Genomic DNA, 25,247 nt, shown 5'->3' with positions numbered 1-25,247 from the left:
GAAGCGCTCGAGCTCCCTAGCCACGGTGCCTGCTCTCTCCGTTCTGGGCCGGGGCCGGGCGGGGTCTGTATCGGGCATGAGCCCCGGGGTCGGGGCTGTTGGGCGCGATGGGCAAGGCCACCCAGACGCGCAGCCCGTGCAGACAGCGGGCGAAGGCGCGGCTGGACCCTCAGTGATGGATGGAGCCGGGCCAGCGGCGGGGAAGGCGATTTATGGGGCCAGGGCGCATCGCTATCGATTTGGGCCGGCGAAGTGAGAGGAAATCAATATTTCAGATGAATTCTCTGCGAATATGAAGTCCCGCTCGGCAAACGGGACATTTGTTATAATAAGGAGGGTCAGAAAGCGCGCCGCGCGCGGCTGAGATCTCTATTTAGCAGCGAGCGCCGCGGGACCCGGCTGTGCCGCACAGTCGCCGGTCTCAGGGCTGAGGCTCCGCGAGGAGCGGAGCCGGCAACCCCTGCGGCGCCGAAAGGTTTTTCACCCGAGTTCGCTCCGCAAAGGCAGACGGGTCAGCAGGATGCTCCCTCCCTGTCCCCTACTTCCTTTAGAAAGTGTGGCCCGACATCACGGCCGCCCCCTGCGGGCGCGGGGCCGCTTCTGGGACCTGGGGTACAGACCTGACTGCCGATCCCGGGCGCCGCAGGTTTGGCAAGGCCGGGAGCCGGCGGAACTGCCTGGCACCCCTTATCGGTCTGCTCCGGGGAGCCAAGCGCTCTCCTAGACCACTTTCTAAGGCCCATTAGTATTTAGTCAAACCCGGGTACTGGGCGACGACGCCTCCCCCTTGGAATCTGGACGATGCTGGAAGGCCAAGCGCGTGGTACCGGGTGCCGGATCGATCCCAAGCCTGGTTGATCCTCGCCACTCGCTCGCCTTCGGGGTTCGGCCTTTCCCCTCGACCTTCCCCTGACCTTTCGGGCCGTGATGAGAGGAATGAGTACTCTGGACCTGGAATCTACCGGGCTGCGCGAGACCCTTCCCCTGTGACCCTTGCCAGAGAAATAACCCGATGTCACAAGCCCTGGGGCTGGCTTCCCTTCCTGCTTAATTTTCATTTTGTAGGCTCTCATTAGAATAAATTGGAACAAAAGAAGGAAAAACAAAAGGCACCATTTACTTTTACTTCATTTGTGATCAATAAAGCTGAGTCCCCCAAATGGACACTGCTTTCTCATAAGCTCAGATGCAAATTGCCTTTGGGTTTAGAGGAGGAGCTGTCTGCCCCTGACCGGGCCAGGTATTTTTCTCTTGGGGAGTCAAAGGGGCTTCTCCTAGCCACTTCCCAAAACAAATAAAGGAAGAAAAGCTATGAGGGAGAGAGAACAGAACTTTCTCCATTAATTTAATGCTAGAAGGAGAAGGGAGAAGAAGAAAATCGACCAAAAACAGTCAAATGGTTCAAGGTTGTCCCCTCTGCTTCCTGAAGCTTCTCCGAAAAACCTGAGCCCAAGACTTTCCTTCTTTCTGATCAGTTTACTTGACATTGTCCCAAATAGAGCTAAATTCATAAATTGATCCCGCTTGCTTTTATATGTCCATCCTCTCTTAAGTTCCAGCAGCTTCCTAAATTCCCCTCAGGCACCTCCATTTGTGACTTCCGAGAGACCTTCCGTTTAAATTTTCCCGGAGTAGACTGGGCGGGAGCGTCGGCTTGTTTGGCTTTTCGTGAGAGCGAGGCCGAGAGCGCACCCTTTCCATAATCCCAGACGCCCCGAAAAAGTTTCCTGCGCGCTTCTGCTTCGCAGGTCCCCGCGACTCACTCTGTACTCATCCTTGGCTAATCTTGCTTTGCTGAGATCATAGTATCTTCTATGACTGTCTTCTAAAGAGATCCTGACAGAGGATTATTTTACCGTGCGCAGGTCAACATCCGCCGGGATTTTTGTTGCATCAGGGAACAAAATCTTCTAGAGCAAAAACCTTTAAAAAAATATTCAAAGACGCATAAGAAACAATAAAGGCCACATAGATATTAAAATGTAAATAATACCATATCAATGAGGTGGAGAGTTTAGTAAAAGCAAGCAAACTGTCATTAAAAGTTAGGTTTGAAATAACTTGTCCCAGTCCTCTCTTCCTTTCCCTGAAAATAGATCATTCAGGCGGTAAAATGAGAAGTCAGATCAAGAGCGACTGATGCCTCTAAATACCCCCACGGAGATCCAAAGCCCTGGACCACCTTCTTGGCTTTAGAATGGGGGAAAGAAATGGAAATCCGTTTGGGGAGAATTTATTTTTTTCCTGGAGTTTCTTGCCTGGGTTGGAAAAAAGGTCTTGAGAGGAGAGAGTGTGGAGGACATAGAGGTATTGGGGTTCCCCTATTCATCTTTGTTTCAAGATGGTCTGCCCTCCTACCCTCTTCAATTCAAGTTAATTAGGAGATAATTTAGCTACCTTGTGAATTAGTTTTAAGATAAGTATCTTTTCAAGCTTTGTCACTTTAATTGCCCCACTGATTGATAAGAAGTAATTATTTCTAATTGACACTTTTTTGATGTCTATTGGAAGCATTTATTTGGGACTTTTTTGGGGGGTGGAAGGGAAGTTAATTAATTTTATCAGTCTTCACCCAAAAGGTCTCTGCCTGATTTTCCTAAAGAGGACAAAGAGAGTGAAGAAAACACACAAAAAATCGATCTCATGGGATTTTAATTACTAAGAGACATTTTGGTTCAAAGGCAGACACATAGTACAATATATCAGAACTTTCTATTCACAGCTCCACGTCTCTGGTTTTAAGGAGGTGCACATTTCACCGCATAGGTGTTCCCACAGATAGATCCACAAGCCCTTTATGTGCCCACTTCATTTTGAAGACAGGTTTCTCTGCTTTGTAATTAATTTTTTTGTGTGTGAAAAGCAAAATCAATAAAACTTGGTAGGCTCAGAAGAAATGAAATCATTTTTGTAAGAGCTAATTGTAGGAAAGATTTACCCATGGTCATCCTCGTTCTGTAATTATTGATGGAGTTGGGTGTAAAGGTGAAACTTTACTTATGGTGTCATGCTGTCTCATACCTAAATCTTGGTGTAAACAGTTTAATCATTTACATCCTCCAGAACATTTTCCTGTTGAAGAGAGAGACAGGAAAGAATATAGAGAAAAAGAAGAATAGTGAAAGGGAGTCAATGGGGGAGGGGAGGAGAGAGAAGGAAGTGGCAGGGAGAAGAAAAGGAAGCACTTATTGCAGAAAGAAGGTTGCCAGGTGCACAGAACCTTTGTCATCAATAGGAGAAGATTAAAATCCTGCCTTCAAAATATATGCTTTTGAACACAAAATCTCTACCACAGCCCCTGCGCCACCCCTAACCATCACTCCCAAACCCCACTTTTCTATGCATTAAAAAAAGAGGAATCTTTGGAAGCCAGTTGGTTAGGATATTGGGTGTTGGGCATCAAAGTTTTGACTTGGGGTCCATGGAAAAGAAAGCCCCCCCAAAAAAATACACATCATGCTCTGAGAACTGATCAAAGGACTTGAGTGTTATTATTTTTATTTTATGATTAAAGCCTCAGTGATCCTCGCCTCCATTTACATGAGGAGTCTTTTCGTAGATAATGTGTGACTTACTGACATCAGGAAACATTCCCGAATTAATCCAAAGAGGAGGCACCCAGACTCCAGCGCCCTGAAAGGAGGGGAACACAATCTTGCAATGAGATGTGCTCCTGTCAGGTTAATCTCAGCCAGTGCCTTTTCCAATCGTTTATGTATAAAATCTTGTCTCCTTTTAATGATGCTTCTCCCAGATTTTGTGGAGTTGAAAGAATGAGGAAACATCTTAAATGAAAAAGAAATTTAAGGCATACAAACAGCAGATAATATCGCATACCAACCTCACTATTAGTGAAACTGAAAAAAATATATAAATAATGCAAAAAAAAAATCGGCAAGGGAGAGTTTAGTAATGGAAAATTCCCCTGCAATTAAATGAAACAGTAATTTAGTGAAGATATGCCTGAATGAATTAGCATTTATTAATTGGTTCTCATAAAAACAATTGTGTGTGTGTGTGTGTGTGTGTGTGTGTGTGTGTGTCCAGGAGGGGAGTGGGGGAAGTATGTATTTTTCATAGGAAAAGTTTCTCAATTTTTTCTATCAAATGATGTCATTATCACATTCCATTTTGTGAAAAATCCCAATTCTCTCACTGCTCAGAGGGCTTGGGGGTGAAGGGAAGAGTCCCCTCCCCAGCAGGAGGAATGAAGCTGATCCCTCTCTTCTCTTGGTACATTTCTAAACACAAAACCCAACCCGTGGGGAACACGCTGGCAGTATGTCATGCTTAAGAACATCCAAACCGGATCCCCAAAAGACTCTCAGGCACCTCACTCTGGCTGGGGGGCACTTCTGGCTGAGGCAGGGAAGGCTGCTTTGTGGTTCTGGTCCCCCCAGAGGGCAGGAGCATCCTCCGGCTCCGGCAGGAACTCCAGTTTGTAATCTCAGCCAGGCGCTTGCTAGGGTTGACTGGCGCATGGATGTGTTTACTCTCTCTCGCCACAGTTGGTCTGTCTTCAGCTCTCAGCATTTTAAAGCTGCTCTATTTATCAATCCAAGAGGTGCCGGGAGTTCTCAGTTGAGTTGAGCAGCTTTAAGCTCTGTGATTCTGAGTACAGAAGGAACCAAAAGATAAAAGAAACAGTTTGGGGGGGGGGGAAGCAAGATTTGAAAGTGCAGGGGGCGAGTCTTGATTCAAGATCACAGATTATCTCTGCTTTTGTTTCAGTTGAGACTTGGGGCAAAGCTGAGGCGCTGCCCCCAGCAGCCCCCACCCCCTTCAGAGATGAACCCCCTAGTGAAGTTCTGTGAAGGAAGGATTCTGTCTGAGTTCAAACTGGGACTCCTGGGCCAGGTTGTCTTGAGGAGGGAGCCAAAAGTTCTGCCTAGGAGAGGTGGGCAGTCATTACTGCCTCCGATGGGGTTTCTTAAGGGTCTAGATGATTTTCTTTGAGGGAGAAGTGCAGAGAACTACAATCCAAGGGTCTCCTGGTTCCTACAGGCTCATGCTCCCAGGCCAATTTGAGTTCATCCAGCCGCCAGTCAGCGCCCTGGGATGCGGTCCCTTGAGCCAGGGCGGGTAGACAGAGGCATCCACCCTCTTTATTTATCTGTAGTAATAACACTTTAAAGCAAATCTTTGGGGGTTGATAATTATTTTCTTAGGTCCAGAGTTAGGCTGACAGGCCCATCTGGGCTGCCAAAAGCCCCTCCAGACTCGTCCCTTGGCCAGATGGGGACATGATGAGCAATTATCTCTTAGACAAGCCACTGGCCAGAAAAACCTTTGTTTTAAACCCATAATTCATGTCACTGAATCTGGGCTAGACCTCAAGTGGGGGGTCCTTCCCCAGGAATGGGCCTCAATGGGAACCAGTATCTCTTTTCCAAAGCACGTTCAAGACCAAGGGTCGGGAAGTTCAGGGGTCCCCCCAGGATACTTGGGTCCTTCTTCTGTGTTTACTCTTCATAGTTCCAAATGTCACATGAGATGCCAGATATTTCTGGGCTCAGCATAGCCAACTTCAGAGCCCTCCCGATCTGCCTGTTCTACTTTTCTATCCCAAGAAAGGGAGCTGAGCACCCTGGCCTCAGTGAGCTTGCAACAGATGGAGGCTGTGGTCATGGCCTCTGAGGACCATTCCAGGTGTGGCCTGTGCTGGCAGCAGGCATGTTCCCCATGCCCTCTATTCACACACCCTGTGAGGCAGGCATGGCTCCTGACAACCGATTAGGCGTGATGTTCAGAGAGGTCCACCCACCTCCAGTGCCCTCTCCACCGGCCCCGCCCCCTCAGAGCCCTGCTTACCAGAGCTCGGTGCAGGGGTGAGCAGGAAGTGGACCATCTTGCGACCTCACTGGAACCTCTGCCAGCACCTTCAGTAGGAGCCCCTGTGCCTGTGCCAGCAGTGACCTCCAGGGCTTTCCCCTGTCAGATGCCTTTCTGGCAATTTCTTAAAGCATATTGCCTTTTCAGAATGGCTCTCAGTCTTCCCGTCTGTGAAAGGGGAGAAGTGGTCGTGGCCTCTAAGCTGTCCTGGAAGTCTCTCTGAACAGGAAGGAGCACACCGGCCACCGGAAAGGCAGCGGGAGGGCCTTCTCTTAGCAAATCGCCTCCAAGGCTACCATGTCTCCACTGGGTCCAGAAAAAGAAGTCATTCTTGGGTCTCCAGCTGTGGAAGTTCTGAAATCAGGAAACCTGATTTCCTCCCTTGGCATCTCAAAGGCAAGGGCCTCCCTGCCTGCTCCATTTCGGAGACTGAGGAGTTTCTGTGTTGGAAATAGGGCCAGAGTTACCAGCAAGACCTGCCTCTCCACCAGGAGCCAGCGCTCGGGCCCAGCCACAGACGGCACAGCCAGGCACGGGGCCGGTGCTGGGCAGCCTTTCTCCAAGTTCGGGTCCACTTCCTGGGCAGCCTCCTCAGGGCCCCTTTCCCTCAAGAGTTCAAGGCCAAGACCTCCACCCCTGTGCAGCTTCTGCAGAGATCCACTCTGTAGTCTTAGGTTGAAAGGGGTTTCATTTTTCCCATTTTCCCCTGGACATAGCTGCCCAGGTCCCGGGCTCTGTGCAATCCTCAGGGGAATGCCGCCTCTGGTTTAAGCCGAGTGACAGAAAAGAAAGAAGCTGTCCTGGCCTCCCTTTCTTCAGCTCTTTTCTTCCTCCTCCTTGCTCAGCCACCGTGGTCGCCGGTGCTTGTCTTTTCCCTTGTGTTCCTAAGTGGCCTTGGCATGACCTGGGTAGTTAGTGCTAATTAGTCCACTGGGACAAATTGTCACTGTCAGACCAGCACAGCAGAAAGGTCCGGGAGCTGGCTGGTGACGTATCCGATGGGGAAATGGCTCCACCGTCTGCCATCGTTTGGGCAGCGGGTCTGCGCGCACCCGGGGCCGTGTGTGTTGGGCTCTTGATCCTTCCAGGAGGACAGCAGAGCTTCGGTCCCGGGAATGAGCTTGGGGACCACAGCAAGGTGTCAAGAGAAGGTGAGGGGCTTTTGACATCACCATGAGCCAGCCTCCTGATCCTGTTGGCCCTCCTCTGTTCCTGACCGGGCCTTGCTGTTTTCTCCCTGTGTGACCTTATGCAGGTCAACTCTCTTTGGGCTTGTTTTCTTCACCTGTATTCAACACGGGGACGTTGCAGAGTTTTCTAGGAGGTAACGCAAATAAAACCAGTGTCCTCACCTGGCACATAGTGACCCCTTGAGGAAAGTTTTCTGCTTCCTGCAGTGGTCACTAGGGAAGGTGGTCTCCATGGAAGGTGGTCCCCAGGGAAAGTGGTCACCAGGGAAGGTGGTCTCCAGGACATGCTCAACGAAGGTGACTCTAAACCCAACACTGAAATGTTGCATTTAGAATTTCGGAGAGAATTTCTAATATTCTACAGGTACCAGATAACAGGCACAGCAGGCAGGAGTGCTGGGGTTAAATAAAGGGACACGTGGTGGGCCAGCCCAGGTGCCTTGGCCATGGTCAGCTGTGACCACAGCCCCATCCAGAGGGGCTTGTTTCATTTTATCAGGAAACCCAGTCACAGGGAAAGCACTGGGCTTTTGGCAGAAAGGGCTGACCATGAACTTTATGCTGGACTCCAGAATATCCTGGGAGCTTAGAAGAATTAGCTTAAAGTAAAAAGCACTCTCCATGGTTGGCAGAGGTGCTGTGTGCAGGAAGGCGGCCCCAAGCACTTGTCCTGACGCCCACCCGCTCTGCCTTATACTTTCCGACTATGTAGACATGATCCAGTTTCCCTATGACATGAACCCTGGTTGTCCCTCAGAAGTCTCTGAGTGGCTGGACACCAGCCCCTGGCTTGAGTTCTGCTTGGCTGTCTTACTGAACACTGAGATTCTTTCCTGAGCATCATCAATAAGGAGATGGTGGTAATAGAGGTGACTCTCTGGTACTTACTGGGACCCACTCAGTGATGAGCCATGTCTCTGAGGTGGGAGGGAGGAGAGAAGTGACACTAGAAGGAGCATCGTGGTGGGAAGTGACACCAGAGTCCAGCCAGGAGGCAGCGGTTCAGCTTTAACAGGCACACAGAGCGCCACCCACCATGTGCAGGGACCTGCCTGCAGCGGAGGCATTCGTGACCAGGGTAGTGGAGGCCCATAACTGGGCGTCCATCAGGCAGAGGTGAGAGTGCCTGCCTCCTTGAGTCAGGGTGCAGGAGTCTTGAGATTCCCTGTCACGGCTCCCGTGTGGCCCAGAGAGGGAACCCCCAGGTGAATCAACTCGGGCAGCACAAGGAAGGAACACCAAGGGGCACAAAGGTCATTTATCTTGAGCACAACCATGTCATCCCCACTAGCAGATAAAACTAGTGGCCTTCTGGAGTCCTGTGAATCCCTGGAGCACTCTGGTCCAGAAGGGCAGCCTGTGTTTGCTCAGCTGTCCCCTAATGGTCTACACTGGGCTGCATCTGGGGGCAGCAGCCAGTTCAGAGCAAAACATGGCAGAGCTGTTGGTGCTGGTGCCAGGGAGATGTTTCTGCCCACTTCTGCTAACTCAGAACACTCACCATGCACTTCCCATGCTAACCTGTGCCTCCACAGGACCCTGCCTCCCAAGCCCCCTCCCCCACAGTGAAATGGCTGTGGTCTGAGGCTCCCTTCCTTGGGGCTTGGCTGGGTCCTATCAGCTGGAAAGTGTCCATTGCCCAGGGACATCTGAGGCCCAGGGGTGCACCGTGCCCCTGCCCACGCCACTCTTCGTCCCCACCTCCCTGGCGGTCACTCTCTGTACCGTGCAATGTGACACAATGGTGCACACACCCTGCTTGCAGACTAGTTTTTCTGTGCTCCTCCCAGTTCCCACGTAGACGGTGGCCAAGGAGGCCAAGAACCTGTCTTTCCTCTTTGGTGGAAGAGGAAGGGAAAGATTCAGAGGCTGGCCGTAGGGGTCACACATGGCTATCTCTGAGCCCCCCACTCACCCCTCACGCTGGCCAGCCTGGAGCCCTTTGCTCTGTGATTAGGGTACTCATTCTCCCTGTTCAGAAGGCTGCCTCCAGGTGGGCTGGCGTCACACTGGTCAAGCAAGGCTTGGCACGTCCCAGCCCTCCTCAGGCACCCAGCTCCGCCGCCACTGACCCCTAAAGCCTCCAGGGGCCCTTGCACTGTGTCTGCAGGCTGCCATGCCATGCTTAGCGACTCTTACCTTCTGGACTTGAGCTTGTTGGATGAGCACCTGCAGCTTGTGTCCCCGCACACCCTGGGAACTCCATGGGGCTGTGTCACACCAAATAGTCCACCTGGCCTAGAGGTGGTTAAGGCCAGAGGGGACTCAGGGATGAGACTGTTGTCACATTGTACTGAGGAGGAAACTGAGGGCCAGAGAGGCCCTCCTTAGGGCAGAGCAGGAACTCCCTCCCAAGACTGGGTCTCTCTCTGTGACCCTGTGGTGCCTCCCAGAGCCTGGCAAGGGTAGAATGAGGGCTGACCAAAGCCAAGGGAGTCCTGGCTGTGGCCTGTTCTGAGTGAGCAGGACCCAGTTGGGGGGATGAGAAGAAGGAGTCTCCCTCACCTGTGGATGGTGACTGGAGGACCAACACACACACACACACACACACACACACACACACACACACACACACACAACACATCTCAGGCTCCTGCAAGGTAGGGTTGGCCTTGAGAGAGGCCGCCTCCTTAAAATTTGCAGCCTGGGTTGCTGGTTGTCTTCATTCCAATCCTGCATACATGACACACACAGCAAGCACTGTTGCACAGATGCTCACATACAATACACACACACTGCTCTCCTGCACACACATTAAACATACTGAACCATGTGTGTGCGAGCACATCGAACACTGTCCTAGGTCCAGGGGTGATAAACTGAAACGAAGGCCCGAGAAGCCCCTGCTCTCATAGATGCCCAGACACTCAGCTCTGAAATCACAGGTGCAACTGAAGAGTCCCAGCTGAACCCGCAGTTGCTAGGAGAAAGTGGTGGTAGGTGTGGTAGGGCAAGTGGGAGTCCCCTAGACACAAGGTGACTGACCTGTGACCTCCCTGGTCTTGCAACCTATGGTGCAAGGTCTGAATAAAGGAGCTCCAGTGTCCCAGCCATGCCCACCATGCCCGCCATGCCCACCCTGCAGATCCAGTCCCTCGTTGATGTTTTGGACACAAGTGGTCACTGAGGCCCTGTTCAGACCTTTGAGTTCAGCATTCTGGTTTTCAGATGAGGTTCAAGGACAGTCAGTCATTGGGCAGTGTCAGCCCCTACCATTACTCTGGGGTGCGTGCTGGTTCTTCCTCCCGGGTGGACAGTGGCAATAGCAGCGGGACCCATCCTCTCCAGAATTTGGTCTCTCAGGTCCCCTGAGGAACTGAGGATGGACATCAAGGACGGGTGGCTGAGGGCTGTCTTGAGCAGGCTCTTCTGCTCAGGCCATGAGAATGTCCTCCCTAACGTCTGCCTCACCCAGAATTCCCAGCAGCTCCACGCCAGGGGGATCCTCAGCTTTGGCCCCACAGCCTAACAAGCAGCATGCCCCAGCTCACACACTAAAACCTGAAGAGGAAACATGGAAGCCAACCACAGCTGCAGATTGTCCCAGCACCCGCATGAACGTGTTCACAGCTATTACACCAATATGCTGTCATCCTGGACCTCTTGCACATCCGAGCAGTCAGGGTCAGTGGAACTTCCATAAACCATTGATTCTCTCCCAGGGTGAGCAGAGATACCCATAGATGCAACCTAAAACACTAGCAGGAAAAAGTACTTTTATGGATAAAATACCTTCAAATTCAAGGTGCACATTTTTCTATTTATGAGCCACTACACCATTTTCCCCTTAGGATCGGGGATCTGATTGATCAGCACATTACAGTTTTGCCATGTTGAGCTCCCTGTTCTGTAACACTCTGTGCAGAACACATACCTTCCAGGTGCCCCATGTCCTGACAGGTGTTGGAATAGCGGTGTCAGCTTGAGGCTGGATTTGTCTGATGGCCACATAGTGATCGTAGCCCCTGATTATGTGAAATGCTGAGCTGGACCTGCCTCTCTCCCTCAGAAGGAATCCCCAGGATACCTTCACTCACCTTTGCTTTTCCTAACCAAGGCCCCCTTCATTCCAGGCACATGGTAGAGCAGGTGTGCAGTGATCTTTTAAGGAACTCAGGTGCTTTGCTGGAGCACAGTCCATCTCCGAGTGTCCTGGGCAAATTCTCACCTTGACCCCTACCATCTCATTTACTCTATTCCTATGACACCCTCTCACCCAATTATGCATCCCCTGGCTGTGCAAACCCTGAGTTCCAACTCCGAATTGCTTCAAAGAGTGTAATTACTTGACCGTTCAGTTCAGTAAGTAAATGTCTACTGGGCCCCTCCATGGGGCAGGCGTGGCATTGGGCTTCGGGGTTACAGAGCTCAAGATCCATGGTCTCCGCCTTCACGTTGACATTCAAAAGAGAGAAAAGCAAACTGGACTTTTAGCCACAGTTGGAGAGAGAGCAGAAAGACCTCAGTCTAGACAGATTGAAAATTCTGAGCAAGGGTGGAGGGAAGCGCTGGGCTGGGAGCCATCCCGTGGGACCCCAGCAGAGATGTGTGTGCCCTTGGGAAGGACAGCACTGGGGAGGTGGGCGTGGTCCAGATCTGCTGCTGGGGCCCTTTGCAAGAGAAGCCAGTCCTTGGTGTTGACTCTAAGCTGCTGTTATAAAGTCTCAGGCCTTTCACTGACTTGTACGTGAAACTTCCACCCTGGCTTGACCTAAGGCTTTGGGGGTTGGAATTTTCATATTCTTTTTAGCTCTCTGCCAGAGCCACCTACCTCCTGGCTGTGCCCCCTGGGCTTGATGATGTTTTTTATTAAGTAGAACAGCTGTGGCAATAATCTGTGATAGCTAGATTATTCACATCATCAAAATGTTCCAGTTTCTGTCCTCTCCTGGCCCTGTTCCAGGGAAACTTCACCTGGTGATTTTCCAAAATCATCTTAGATTCCTGTTTCCACTTTCTCTTAATCCAATCATTAACAAACATTTGGGGGCCAACTGCTGGTGTCCAATCTGACAAGACTATCCCACCTCCCTGACCCCATTTCCCACCATTTCTGTGTGCGGACCCAGGTTCCAGCCAACTGGTCCTTGTTTCCAAAACACTCCCACCACTGGGCCTTTGCCCATCGGATGCCAGCAGCCTGGACCACCATCCCTACACCCCGCTCCTTCCACAAATGCTGCTCACGCTCTACCTCTCCACCCTCAGCCCCCCTCAACCTCAGTGGCCATCCCGTCTGACTTGCCATTCCCTGGCACTCAGTACTTGTAACAAACCAAGCTTGTCACTCGGCTTTTTCCAGTGACATCCTACCTCTAAGCCTAGATAAAACACCTTGTTCAGACCCAGCACCTTACACAAAATCCAATCTGGAGTGAGGACTGTGAATGTGTTGATAATTTTCACCTAATTCTCTAATAACGAGGTTTATTGTTTTACTGGTTGACCTAATTTGTCCATTTGAGTTTTGTCTGTAGTTTTCTCAATGTGAAGCGCACCTGATCCTTTCCTGTGATCTTGCTGTAATTACTCTTCTAGCTTCTTTACCATGAATGAAGAGCAGGGGGCTGAAGAAATGAGGAACAAGGCTCTTTAGAGATGTTAAGACAGCCATCAGGGCTGGAGCTGCCCCACTATGTCCCCTCCCTGGTCCTGGGGCATCTTTTGGCACACGAGCCAGGTGGCACACAAGCCTCAATGCAGGGTAGCCAGGTGAGGCAGCAGCGAACCACAGAAGGTGCACACACACAGATTTGGGCAGCTGACCCTGTAGGGCACTTGCCTGGTGGACATGGGCATCAACCTGGCAAGGTGTTTAGTTAGACTTCAGGTGAGGGCACCTGCGAGGACCAAGGGTTGCAAGGTTCTTGTAAGTACTGAGTAAAGTATGGCTAAGACTCCAACCATGTTCGGTGCATAGTAGACAAATACTCGGTACTTAAAAAAATATCTGTTATGTGGAGGAACCTCCTTTCCTCCTCTGTCTCTTCCTCCCCTCTCTTCTTTGTTTTTCTTGGCTATAGAGAAGGGTTTTTTTTTTCAATTTCATCTCTAATCTAGCATCAGAAACCCCTAAGACCTGTTAGTAAATGTAAGACCCTGGAAATCTGCATCCTTCACAAGCTCCTGTGGATGCTTTTGCAGGCTCTGTGATTTAAATATCTGGATTTGGATATGGTTTGTCCACCCAAGGTTCATGTGAATATAAGGGCATTGAGAGTTGGTAGAAACTGTAAGAGGTGGCACCCTGGCACGGGAGAGGTTGGTCCTTCCAGGACCAGATTAGTTCCCTCGACAGTGGTCTCTGACAAAGTGAGACCCGGGATGTGGTGGGTCGATGCAGCATGAGCACGTCAGCAGAGATGGGCAGCCTGACTGTGCACTTTTCAGTCTCCAAAACCTTGAGTCAAAATAAGCCTCTTTTCCTTATTAGGTGCCCAGTTCTGAGTATTTTGTTTTAGTGACACCGAACAGACTTAGAAAATCAACTTTTGAGAAACTGATCTAGAATCAGAGGCCCAGTGGAGGCCAGCCGGAGGCCTGTCCCCTGTGGAGACTCCCATGAAAGTTCACTAAGTACACAGCCCTTCTCCTTGGACAATGTCTCCTGCTTCCAGAGACTTCCATTTGGTCATGGGCAGGTGCAGATTGACCTGGATGTAACCTTAGATTTGCTTCTAACTGGCTATGCACAGCCTACTTACCCCTCCAAGATGCTGCTCTTGTCTATGAGTGGGGCTCCCAGGGCCACCTCCCTTGTGGGCTGTTGTGACTTCCAGCCCTGCTGCAACCGAGGCCCCATGAAGGTTTGCTAAATTGGACTAAACAGGAACCGCTTCCCCGACAGCACGTTGACAAGTCCTGTGGACATGCGGCCAGTGCAGAGCCCCCCTGCAGACTGAACCCATGTGGGAAAGGTCTGAAAAGGAGGAGAGCCTGGGTGTCCTGGCAGCCTGGGGGAACCCAGCCCAGCAGGCAAGGGTGATGGCTGCCTGCCTGGGGCTTTGTTACCTTGGTTCATTGACATTCTTCCATTAAAGAAGAAGTTGGCCACGTGATGGAAGGGTCAAGAATGGAGACCGGATAGTGGCTCCGTGGGGAGGTCGTGATGTCAAGAGAAGCAGGTGCCCTGAGGGAGGGTGAGATGTGAGGCAGCCTTCAGGCCTTTCCTTCTCACTAACCTGGCTGCTGGGGAGCCACTTGGGGGGAAGGGGTGGGAGGCCAAACACCCTGAAAAGACGTCCCCTGGGCTTCCCATGCTCGCTGTGGCCAGTGCAGGTTGAGAACGGGTCCATCTCTGCATTGGTTGGCTAGGGCTGCCGTGACCTAGTACCACCAACTGGGGACTTTAAGCAATAGCAATTCATTGTCCCATAGCTCTGGAGGCCAGAAGTGTCCAATCCAGGGGTCAGCACGAAGGGCTTCTAAGAGCTGTGGGGGGAGTCGGCTCCTTGCCCTCCCCAGCTTCCAGGGGTGGTCTGTGGTGTCCGCTGGCTCCGGGGAACATGACTGCAGTCTCCTCCCCGTCTCGCTGTCGCTGGGTCCACTTCCTCCTTTTGACAAGGGCATGGTCACGCTGGATCAGGGCCCATCCTAATGTCCTCGTCCTAATGCCATCATCGGCTAAGACCCTGTTTTCAACAAGGCCACATTCTGAGGTTGGGAACTACACTAGGAATGGGAGGGACACAAATCGATGATAACAGTCTGAGTGTGGCATGTCATTGGCTCAGCCCCCACCGGGCCCTCAGCTGCTCTGGGTCCTGGTTTGGGATTGGCAGAGAGAGGACGGGAAGCCAGTACCTGTCCTCCAGAACCTTCCCTGTTGCCCCCACAGAGGAGAGGATTCTACCTCACAAACCCAGAACCCCAGTGAGAGCCTTAAGTGTGGGTTTCATGCTTTAGAATGTAAAAATGACGAGCAATCACACTGACAAAGAACCCGCGGTGGCCTTGGTTCAGAGCACAGCCCACTCCCTCTTGCCATCCCTCCCTCCACTGCCAAGATGGCCCCAGCCAAGATGGCTCCACAGGCCTCCTGAGGTGGCAGAATGGACACGGGCCCAGATCAGAAGACATAAGGTCTGTCCTGGCTCTTCCAGGAAGTGGACCTGTGGCCTGAGATGGACAGGTCAGCTTCTTTTCCAGCTGGGGACTTTCTGAGAAGTGTGCTGTGTGGTCACTGTGCACATGACTGCATGCTTCTCTTGACTTCACTCCTGGATTGTCTGCTGGCCACGGCAGCCCAGGGGGCCCACCATAGGGGCCTTCCCTTGTCTTCTTACGGTAGGGCCACTTCTCTACCAGGGCCACTTCTGGTAGTCTGCTACTTGGGGCACCTGCACGACACGTCCCCACAGAGCACCCCTTCTTGCACCCCTTCTTGGGGGTGTGTGGCCTCTGTTCCCAAGCCTGAGGGCAGTCCTGGAGTTGTCAGTATTAGGACAGGTGGGATCAACTCCTCTTTGGAGGTGAGACGCCACCAGCATGGTCACAGGTGACAGGGCCTGCCAAACCAGGCCTCCCAATTTTCAGCACCCGGGTTCCTCCCAGAGCGCGCAGCCTCAGGTGTGTCTGTCCCTTCCCGTTCCTCCTGAGCCAGGAGTGTGGCTTTGAAGTGGGAGACCCTCTTTGCTATGGTGCCAGGTTCTGGGGAGACTGTCAACAGGCGTGGAAAGTACAGATGCAGTTTGGTCACAGATCTGACTTAGGGTGTTGCTCAAAAAGCTGTTCATGTGTCGGCCCCCCGCAGGCGGGTGACCTGAACCTAGTGGTGCACGGGAACAGATCTCTCTCACACACACACGCAGCTGGTCACACACACACACACGCACTTGCTGTCTCTCTCAGGCTGAGCCCGCTGTCCCTCCTCCCTGAGCTGGTCACTAGTGACACTTCAGAAGCCAAGAGCCCTGGAGGGAGAGCACAGCTCACATTATTCAGTTCCACCCTCTTGAAAAGGCAGTGTCTGTGTCCCCTGTCTCTGCGTCCTGTGACGTCACAACTCCCCCACTCTTCCCACCTCTCAGCCACCACAGGCACCCCAGCTACAGATGGCATTTCCTTCCCATCCCCTCTCCCCTTTCCTCCCTCCCTGCCCCTCTTCTCTCCACTCTGGTGTTCCCTTGTCCCCACTAGGCCCTCTTCTAGCCAGCTCTGGTCTCCCTCCTTGTTCCCCTCTGGGTGATGTTTAAAGCCATGCTCACTACACCACATTTATAGCATGGGACCTCTGAGCCAGCGGTTCACAGGGTCATATATGTGACCCTAGTTGTTCATGATAGCGTACGTCATGGGGACCTGGATGGTCCACCGACCCCCACAGGGTCACACTCTCACTCCCAGCCAGCGGGGCGGTACTCCTCAGGGCTTGGGAAAACAGGAGATAGCAGGGGAACGGATTGGACATGTCGAAGTTCCCAATGTCAAGGTCATTAGCCTGTAAGACAAGTGTCTCAAGGGCCAGGACTATCTTCCACTCTGAAACCATCTCCCTGCCACCTCACACACCTACTGGCATATTATCAGAGTGGGTGCAGCGTTCCAGCCACAGGCCGCCGGGTCAGGGGCACACAGCACAGTGATGTGCATGGACGCTGGTGTGAAAGTGTGTGTCCAGCAGGTGTCCCCGCTCGCTCTGAGCACAGCGCCCGGGCCTGGCTGTGCAACCAGAGGGTCCCTGCAGCCGATGGGGTAATGCCAGGAGTCTGCAGGCCTCCAGGAAGCTCAGTGAGAAGAAGTCAGAAAATGACCTCCAGTAAATCTCCAAGGAACCTCTGCCAACAAACTCATGGTTAATTCATTAATTAATACTTTCAGTGCCTAACTATCGACATCTACTGAGTGGATATAAACTGGATGCTCACCAGAGGAACTTTTTAAAACTACAGGTTTGGGGCATCACTCTAAAAGGCTGGGTCAACTGACCCAAGGGGAAGTTCCTGAGCTCCGCCGGCCATTCCAGTGGGCAGCAGGAGAAGTGGTGGTCTGCGCCCTGTGAGTTGAGCCGCACCGGGCAGTAAGGCATGGCCTGTCCAGATCAGACCTGAATAAGAGACACAGGCAGAGGGCCATGGGTGGCCCTCCTCAGGAAGGGGAGCAAGTGTGTCTCCAGCTTGGGAGACAGTTCCCAGGCTTAGCCACAAAGAAAAAATGGCCCATCTGTTGTTTGGCCCACCATTAAGGATTTAAGAGAGCCGGCAGAAATTCTTGGGAGACCCCAAAGGCCAGTCTGCCCAGGGACCCCTCCTGGACTCCGAGCAGCCTCTGGGTGCCCCATGTACCTCCAGCTCTTTGGTTCCTGTATGCCTAAGGCTTGCAAAATGACTTCCTCTGGAGCAGGCCGGGCCGCAGGTCCAGCACTGCTTCTCGTGGGGAGCTTAGAGGGCTGGTGACTTTTGCAGCCGCTACATCTCTGGAAACCCACACACTGGGGTCCTTCCTGAGAGGGAGGTGACAGGGTTAATCCCAGGGCTGTGGGAGGCTGAGAGAAAGGCCTTGAAACCACCCAGTGAAGCCAACCAGATTAATAGAGGAAGAGAGAGGGGGGTAGACCATTAGGAAGACAAAGAGAAAATCATGCTGGAGCAATAGAAAGGGAAATCTAATATCAACTAGGGAAAAATAAATGGAGATTAGGGCAAACAAATTAGCTTTAATGGGTTCAATGCTAATACAAGAATAACAGAGGAGCTGTGGATGCCTTTGAGGGGAAGATGGGATAAAGAACCTGAGCAGCCATGCAGGCAATCAAGATTCTGCAGGGAAGGGGTGGCCAACCTGCCAAGGGAGGGAGGGGCCAGACTCAGGGCGAATGGGCAGGGAGAGGGCAGCCCAGGGGCCTCCGCCATCTTTGATGGGGAGGGGCTGAGAGCTGGTGAGAATGGGGAAGAGGCAAGCAGCTTGGATGGGAATACAGGGAAGTAAAGCAACTGGAAGAGACCCAGGACAGAGCAGGAAGGCGTGGGAAGGAAGGAAGTGGAGAGGGACGTGAACAAAGAGGGTGGAGGAGAATAACCCAACAGGGAAGAGTGGGACTCAGGTTCACTCTCTAACTAGGGAAAGTCAAAAAGGGACTGCTGCTAGTGGTGGGTGCCAAGAGGGGGCGAGGAGGGGCCAGGTGGTGGGACCATCTGGGATGGCCTCTTGAGAGCTCTGAGTTCTGGCCCTTGGTCAAATTCCATGACCTCTCTGCTCCTCCTCCTCTGTTCTATATAAAGAGGGGATGCTGGTCTTCCTGTCTCCCAGGTCTTCCTGCCATGAGAACTTATCAGAAGGCCAAATTTATGGCTCTCCACTGGGCTCAGGTATGGACACTCCCCATGATGCTGCCCAGGATTGTTACTAAGCATTGGCTAACTGGGGACAGGGGCTGAATAAAAGCCCTTCCTCTTCCCCCTTCCTCCTCCTCCTTTTAGGTCCAATATGGGTCTAATATCAGCCAACTTTGGTTCTTTCCCAGTCACAGCTGAATCCAAGGGAAACTTTTGGATCTATCCTTGATCTCCTTCCTTTGCCCTCACCCACAGCCCCCTTTCTCCAACAGAGAGGAAACAGGGAAAGAGTCTTCCCATCTCAGCCACCCTCTGCGATGATCCAAAGCAGGGACATCCCAGGAAATCAGACTTCTTATCCTTTAGGGGACTCTGAGATTTGCCTGAGCTTAAGCTGTAGGAGCCTCAGAGCAGGTTGGTCTTTGTGGCTGCAGTAAGTGGCACTGGGGCCTGCCAGAGGGAAAGAGCCCCCCAGACGGGGAGAAGGCATTAGTGAGAACACGCAGGAGTTCAATGAATAACCACCCAGTCATGCGTTGCAGGAGGGGAAAGGAGGAGCTGGCATTATTTCCTGCCCCTTAAGGCATCCAGAACTATGCCTTGTCTCATCACTGAGGATTTTGGAAAAGGGAGAACAGAAAACAAGAAGAGGGGCCAGTGGGGTGGGAGAGCTCTGTCACTTGCAAAGACACAAAAAATTAAATTGAAACCGCTACAGAAAGAACTTTCCATGAAACCCTAACCTCCAAGAGGGTGGAGACCCAAATATCTTGATCTGCGTATCATGCTGTAGCAGGGCCTGGCACGGAACCAGGGTGGATGAGGTGGTCATGGTGACGGTGACACTGTGGAGGGCCCATCCAGGCCAGGCCCAGTGCCTAGTCCCATACATGCACTGTGCTCACCCAGCACACCTAGGGGCAGAGTTAAGACAGGAGCAGCCCGTGACAAGATTCAAGGAGCGATGGAGCAGGGGCTTCCCAACCTCTGCCTACACAGCTTCGGAGAAGGGAAATAAGTGGCCGTATGAGCCCTGCCCACGCATCCAGGCAGGGGGACAAGTTTGAAAGCTGCCTATCAGTTTGGACTTCTGTGAGGGAAGGGGCCACCTGGCAGTGGTGGAAGGCCAGAGACTGTGGAAGGACTTCCTCCTTCAAGGGGTTTGCATCTGCTGGTCCAGCCCTTCCAGGGCCAGCCTCCCACGTCCCCTCAGAGGTCCAAGCCCCAGCTCCGTGGCACTCCCTCCAAGATCTCCATTCCCATAACTCCAGCTCTGCCCTCTGCTTCCTGCAGCCCTGGGGCAGTGGCTTGCGCACCCCATGTTCAGCATGCTAGGGCCAGAGAAGTGCTGGACTTCGGACTCCTTGGGGATCTTGTAATGTTTTTGCATATACTTACTGAGATAGCTTATTTGTTTGCATGTATTTATGGAGATAAATGACACTCATTGGTGTTCCATATACACCTTATGCACATATCCTGAAGGTTATTTTATGCCATGTTTTTATGCACCTGTGTTGGGACTGCCACCTGTCACAGAGGCCAGGACTGGAACTTTTCATTTGTGGTATCATGTTAGTGCTCAAAGGATTTTGGATTCTGGAACTTTTCAGATTTGGAATTGTATCAGCCTGTATGGGACGCTCAGCTTGTATCTCAGAATGACCTCAGTTCCTCCTGAGTGCGCTTATTTTTCTCCAACACCTGGGAAAACAATTCCTTGCATTAAAGCCCTTCTGTTGAAATACCTAGGAGTAAGTTTCTGTTTTGCAACGACTTCATTGACTGATGCATACTTGGTACCTGAAGAGTCCGAAAATTCCAGGGCTGGACTGATCATGTCCTTGACCTTGACCATAGTGTTGAGCTCCCTGGCAACAAAAACCGGGAGCCAGTTTCTTTTATACCAACTGGACAGTGGCAGACTTGAAGGGGCAGCATCGCCACCCAGAGCTGTCAGAAACTCCCCTCAGTGGGCTCTCTGGTTCTCAGGAGGAGCAGTTTGCACTCTTATCCACTGTGCCCCCAGCTTAGCCTGGCCCTCATGGATCTTCCCCTGAATGCATGTTGATGTCGCCCCAACTCTGCTGGAAACCATGAGGACAGAGTCTGTCCCCCCGCTATCCTCCATAGAGCCTTTATCTCCAGAGTCAGAAGGACAGGTCTTCTTGGCTCAGAATGTAAAGACCTCCATTAATGACAGTTTCCCCGCTGGTGTCAAATGGAGAGAAGGCTTCTTATCTCAGCAGAACATGCTCCCACAGAACATGCCGCCACATCCAACGGGAAGCTCAGCAAGTGTGCACACTTCCAGTGTTGACGTCCAGGACTGTGTGGAAGTCACGAGAGGACCCTGCACGCACCCCGGCTCCTCAGCAGCAGGCCAGCCTCTCTCCTCCTGGGCTGTGGGATCTGGACCTCGTTCATGTCGAAGAGCACACGTCAGAGGAAGCCAAGCTGCTGGAGGCCAAGAGCAGCCTGTGAGCTTCACTGACTAACTGTGGATCTGCCCGCCTCCCTGCCTCCCTCCCTCCTCCCCCTGCCTCCCTCTCTGCCTCCCTGCATCCATCCCTGCCTCCCTGCCTCTCTCTCTCTCTCTCTCTCTCTCTCCTCCCCCTCCCTCCCTCCCTCCCCTCCTTCTTCCCTCCCTCTTCCCCCTCTTTCCCCCCTCCTCCCCCTGCCTTCCTCCCTCCTCCCCCTCTTTCCTCCCTCCTCCCCCTCCTTCCTCCCTCCTCCCCTGCCTCCCTTCCTCCTCCCCCTCTTTCCCCCCTCCTCCCCCTGCCTCCCTCCCTCCTCCCCCTGCCTCCATCCCTCCTCTCCCTCCTTCCTCCCTCCTCCCCCTCTTTCCTCCCTCCTCCCCCTGCCTCCATCCCTCCTCCCCCTCCTTCCTCTCTCCTCCTTGCATCTCAGATCACCTCAGTTCCTCCTTAATACTCTTATTTTTCTCCAACACCCAGAAAACCAATCCCCTGTATTAAAGCCCTCTCCTCCTCGTGGACCTACCAAGAGAATTAAACTAGCATGTGAGGCCTCACCAGCCACTGTTCTCCACCCCCAAGTTCCCTTGACTATAAAACTCTCCTCCTATTGTTTTCAACCAAATTTCTCAAAAAACAATCGTATTGATCCTGCATGTTGATGGATGCTGTGGGAGAAAGGTAAAGGATATTCTGAGAACATCTAAACAAGACCCTGACCTGCTCTGCAGGATGAAGCAGAGCCCCTGGAAGAAGTGACCTGGAGCTGAGCTCCACAAGATGCACAAGAGTCAACAGATAAGACAAGAGGTCCAAGCCAAGGCAGCAGCATGTGCAAGGGCCCTGCAGTAGGGGATCCTCCAATAGTTCCAAGGACATGCAGAAGCCAAATCCAGAGGGTGCCACGGAAGGTGGCAAGCTCCACGCTTGCAGGGCACTGCGGTCACCAGCCAACACAAGAGAAGCAGCCTCTCTATTGCCTAAGTGGAGATTTCCAACAGGAAGCTGAATGTGCAAGTGGCAGGAAGACTTGACCTAGAGACACCTGGGACACCCCCGATGCCTCGGAAGATGGGTGGTAGTAGAAGAGCGAGAGTGAGCCGCCAAGGAGAGCCTCGGAGTGGAGCAGCCCCGAGATTTGAGAGAAACCTGGGGGCGCAACAGACATGGTGGAAAAGAGATCGGAAAGCCCAGACTGAAGGTCCAAGGAGCCAGTGGACGGCCTTGTGTGGAAGCCCCTTGGAGAGAGAGAACATGGCCCCTGGCAGCCCCTCCCTGGCCACCCACTGCCCCCATGGCCAAGTGCTGATGCACATGCCCAGCAGGAGGCAGCGGGGCCAGTGGGAGGAAAGAAGGGAACGGGAGCAGCACATTTGCCTGCTTCTTAAGACGGGGTTGAAAACAGGAAAGTCAGATGTGGTGGTGCACGCCTGAGACTGAGGCAGGAGGATCTCCAAGTTCAAGGCCAACCTCAGCAATTAGCGAGGCCGTAAGCCACTTAGCAAGACCCTGTCTCTAAATAAAATACCAAAAATGGGCTGGGGCAGGGGCTAGTGGTTAAGCACCCCTGGGTTCAGTCTCTAGTACAAATATATATATATATATATATATATATATATATATATATATATATATACACACACACACACAGAGAGAGAGAGAGAGAGAGAGAGAGAGAGAGAGAGAGAGAGAGAGAGTTTTTCATGGTCAAGAAAAGAATTTTTTTCCAAGGCAAGGGCTGGGGAGGCAACACGGATTAACTTAATTGCATTTGTAGCTGCAGAGGAAGGACTGAGTAGAAAAGAGATAAACAATATAAAAGAAAGCCTGGCCCCATGGGGCATATCTGTAATCCCAGCTCCTCAGAGGCTGAGGCAGAAGCATCGGAAGTTCAAGGCCATCCTGGGCAACTTAGTGAGATCCTGTCTCAAAACAAAGACAAACACAAACCAAAACACCCTGGGGGACACTTTATGGAATCTCAGGTTCTAGAACAGGTCGGAGGAGGAGGAATCAATGAGATTCTGAGGTCTGAGCTTTCCTCAGACCTTCTCTTCTCCAGTCCCCTGAGGAGGACAAAGGGAGGCACAGAGATCCCCAGGGCCACCCAGCACACTGGGGTGCAGCAGACACAGGGTGCTGCTTTCCTGCATTCCTGCTCTTTTCATCCCAATCTGAGGATCTGTGTCTAGGTGACCCATGACCTCATGGGCAGCGGGCTGATCCGCTCTGCAGAGTGGGGCCCTGGGGTTCCACGGTTCTGGGACACTTTCTTTGGGAGCACATTGAAGCAGAAGGCATGGACTTGATTCTGGAAAGGGAGAAACTTGAAGGGCGTAGAGACCACAGACCTGCAGGCGAGCATTCGGGGAATGTTGGAGCACAGGCCAGGCTGAGATGGACACCAGGGGTGGTGCTGGAATCTGGGACTTGGGGGTCACCACAGGGGATCCCCGAATCACTGCCACCACCCCCACAATGCAGAGCACATTTTTGTCTCATGCGTGTGCAGGCGTTGATTAAACTGTGCATCGGGTGTTAGGGAGACAAAGCAGGCCCTGCCCTTGAGGAATGCACAGGAATCCACACTAGATAAAGCTTCTGTTCACGAAGTCAGTTCTGTGACAGGGATGTGGGCAAAGCACTTCAGGGCATGGGAGAAGTCTTCCTGCATCTTGAAGGTTTGATATCAGTGCATGTAATGAGACTCTCGGGACATCAGCCTCCTTTTTCTTCTCCTGTCCCTGCTCTTTAGAGTCTTCTAAGTGGTGAAAAAATTATAAAGATGGCCCTACACCTCTCTGAACATCACTTTCCCAAAGGAGAGAGCAAGCCCCATGTAGAGCTAAGGATAAGTCCCCTTGGACCTGAGAAAGCTCTGGCCCCCTGTCTGCAGCATCCGGCCAGGCCACAGGTCTTCCTTCTCCACACCCACCCCTCCCCACCCACGCCCCTCTAGAAGGCAAAGGGTCTTTGCTTAAACCTCAAATCTCTTCCTGACTCACACCTTCCCTGCACCCGCCTCGCGCCCAGCCAGGGGCTCCTACTCACTGCTGGCTTCCGGCCTCAGGCCCACCCGTCTGCAGAGCAGCATAGAAAGGGGGTCAGCACAGTGGGCACCAGGCCACTCCCCAGGGCAGGAAGGAAGCCTGCACCCACCTCTGGGTGTTTGGTGGTGACTCACCTAGAAAAGTCCACTCCCCCACACCGGACACAGGAAAGATGAAAGTCCTTCCATTGCAGGGACTCGGTTCAAAACCTCAAACCATAGGAGCCATTTCATCCGCAGCTGCCAGCCCTCTCCAGCTCACCTTCCTGCCTGTCCATGCCTCTCAACTTCTCCAAGTCACCAAGACCTCACACATGGGATTTGCTCCTGCTTCCTGTGGAAATGCCTTCCTGGGTCACCTCCTAGTCTCTCCTCCCTGCAACTGCCCTCCGATCACTTCACAGCTGGACTGACCTCTCTTGGGGACTTCTCCCTCTGACATGGCAATTCCCAATTTATCTGATTGTATCCACTGAAAGGGTTTAAGGACCCAAGGGACAGCATCAAGGTTTGAGCCTCAGCACTTGGTATCTCAGTCATGATTGGCACTTGGTGGATGGGTCATTGAGTTTAAAAGAAATGAAATCCAAAGTACAAGCCCAGCTTGGTGGCACACACCAGTAATCAGCGGCTCCGGAGGCTGAGGCAGGAGGCTGGCAAGTTCAAGGCCAGCCTTAGCAATTCATCAAGGCCCTAAGCAACTTAGAGAGACCCTGTTTTAAAATTAAAAACCAAAAAGGCTGGGGATGTGGCTCAGTGGTTAAGTGCCCCTGGGCTCAATCCCTAGTACAAAAAAAAAAGGAAAAAAAAAAGAAAAAGAAAACCAAAGTACATAAAGAATACTTGTTAGGAGAAGGGGTTGGAGGAAAGGGGAACAAGCAGAGTCATTCTCTTAAAATTGTCTTCACCAGCCATTACCTGGCCTAAACCAGGGACCTCCGCGTGGTCTCAGACTAGTAACAGTCACACCTTCTGGAAACTTCTTAGAAACACAGATTCTTGGTTCCGTCATAGACCTACTAATTCAGAAACAGCCTTGAGTCCAGCCATTTTTGCCGACCTCCTCAGTGATTCTGACACACACTTACATTGGAAAGTCCTGGGGCCTTGCCTGGGTCAGAGCCCTCAGCCATGTGAACAAAAAACAAAATCAGAAAAACATTCCCATTTCTATCGGGATTTTCAGCCACCAACACTTCTCCACGTCCATCCCCCGTCTTCTTGTGGCACTTGTCCCAGGACAGCAGCAGACACGACGAGAAGTCACGTTAACTGTTCAACAGACAGAAACACTGGGGTGGCAAACCAACCCCAAACCCACCTTCTCAAAGGATGAGATTGGAACGGGTCAGGTCGAGGCAGGAATCGGACCCCGTGGTTCTTGGCCTTGGCACAAACACCCAAGCCTCCTCCTCGTATGGGCATC

The 25,247-nt window shown here is 52.2% G+C and overlaps 1 protein-coding gene across 1 annotated transcript in view; it reads left to right on the top strand.

The window, feature by feature from the left end:
• PAX8 (paired box 8) overlaps window positions 1-25,247 on the top strand; it is a gene marked incomplete at its 5' end in the record, with an annotated part of 77,214 nt that overhangs the window by 25,176 nt on the left and 26,791 nt on the right. The gene's annotated exons all lie outside the window — the stretch shown is intronic.

Source organism: Spermophilus citellus, assembly GCF_964194105.1.
Source record: "Spermophilus citellus genome assembly, chromosome: 13".
NCBI classification, from domain to species: domain Eukaryota; kingdom Metazoa; phylum Chordata; class Mammalia; order Rodentia; family Sciuridae; genus Spermophilus; species Spermophilus citellus.
This window is presented reverse-complemented; position numbering and strand designations above follow the sequence as displayed.